Source organism: Mus caroli, chromosome 5 (assembly GCF_900094665.2).
Source record: "Mus caroli chromosome 5, CAROLI_EIJ_v1.1, whole genome shotgun sequence".
Lineage (NCBI taxonomy): Eukaryota > Metazoa > Chordata > Mammalia > Rodentia > Muridae > Mus > Mus caroli.
This window is the reverse complement of record NC_034574.1, coordinates 7166319-7168154: the sequence shown is the minus strand read 5'-3', so window position 1 is coordinate 7168154 and position 1836 is coordinate 7166319. Positions and strand designations below refer to the sequence as shown.

The following is a 1836-nucleotide window of genomic DNA, read 5'->3' as shown; positions in this document are numbered from 1 at the left end:
TATTACAGCACCGTCAGAATGAAGGTCTCCAACACTGCAAGCCCTGGATAGTCTAACACACCTGAAAAGGATAGTGCTGATCTAAAATCTCATATATCATGAAGATAATAGAGGCCTTTAGAGGAGATATAAATAACTCACTAAAAGAAATACAGGAAAATACAGGCAAACAGGTAGAAGCCCTTAAAGAGGAAACAAACAAATCCCTTAAAGAAATAGGGGAAAACTCATCTCAGTGATATGGAGTGGCCGCACTTGTGGAGCCATCACCATGTCTCTGGCTAGAGATCTGTTACATCCTTCCTTGGAAGAGGAGAAGAAAAATCATAAGAAGAAATGCCTGGTTCAGAGCCCAAATTCTTACTTCATGGATGTGAAATGTCCAGGTTGCTACAAGATGACTACAGTTTTCAGCCATGCTCAGACAGTGGTTCTTTGTGGGGGTTGTTAACTCTCTTGTGCCAGCCCACAGGAGGAAAAGCCAGGCTCACAGAAGGCAGTTCATTTAGAAGAAAGCAACACTAATGATCTATACAAGTTCCTGAATTTGTGTTTTTCACAGAAAGCCTTATCAACTTCAGTTACTTTACAAAGACAATGTAATTATTGTTTGATTATATAAAGTCTGAAACAATCTCCTATTTTGGTGTTAGTTTTTCAATAAAGTTTTAATTATGGAAAAATAAAAATAAATAGGGTAAATGGAATCAAACTGATGAAAGTGTTGAACAAAGCAGTCCAAGACCTTTCACAAAACACATGAAACTCAAGAAGGAAGACCAAAGTGTAGATACTTCGGTCCTTCTCAGAAGGGGGAACAAAATAACCATGAAAGGAGTTACAGAGTGCAGCAGAGACTGAAGGAATGACCATCCAGAGACTGCCCCACCTGGAAATTCATCCCATAAACAAACACCAAAACCAGACACTATTGTGGATGCCAACAGGTGCTTACTAATAGGGACATGATTTAGCTGTATCCTGCTAGGTTCTGCCAGTGCCTGGAAAATACAGAAGTGGATGCTCACAGCCATCCATTGGATGGAGCACAGGGTTCCAAATGAAGGAGCTAGAGAAAGTATCTGAGGAGCTGAAGGGCTTTGCAGCCCCATAGAAGGGACAACCATATTAACTAACCTGTACTCCCAAACCTCCCTGGGACTAAACCACCAACCAAAGAAAACACATGGTGGGACTCATGGCTGTAGCTGCATATGTAGCAGAGGATGGCCTCGTTGGCCATCAATGGGAGGAGAGGCCCTTGGTCCTATGAAGGTTATATGCACCAGTATATGGGACTGCCAGAGCCAGGAAGAGTGAGTGGGTGGGTTGGTGAGCAGGGGGAGGGGAGAAGGGATAGGGGGTTTTTGGAGGGGAAACTAGGAAAGGGGATAACGTTTGAAATGTAAATAAAGAAAATTAAAAAAAAGAGAGTAGAAAAAAAAACCAGAAATCACAACTGGTGGCAACCCTGGAAATGGAAAACCTAAGAAAGATATGAGGAGCTACAAATGCAAGCAACACCATATATGAGATAGAAGAGAGAATCTCCAGCATAGAAGATACTGCAGAAGATATAGGTACAACAGTCCAAGAATATATAAAGTGGGAAAAGCTCCTAACCAAAAATATTCAAAACATTCAAGGCAAAGTAAAAACTCCAAACCTAATAAAATAGGATTAGGAGAGAGCAAAGATTCGTGGCTCAAGGGGCCAGAAAATGTCTTCGACAAAAATCATAAAAGAGAACCTCCCTAACCTAAGAAAAGAGATAGCCATAATCATAAAAGAAGGCTACAGATCAACAAATAGATTGGACCAGAAAAGAAAATCCTC

At 41.0% G+C, this 1836-nt stretch overlaps 1 pseudogene; it reads left to right on the top strand.

Moving 5' to 3' along the window:
• The first annotated feature begins 271 nt into the window (after positions 1–271).
• Positions 272–525, top strand: LOC110295224 (annotated as a pseudogene).
• The last annotated feature ends 1311 nt before the right edge of the window (positions 526–1836 follow it).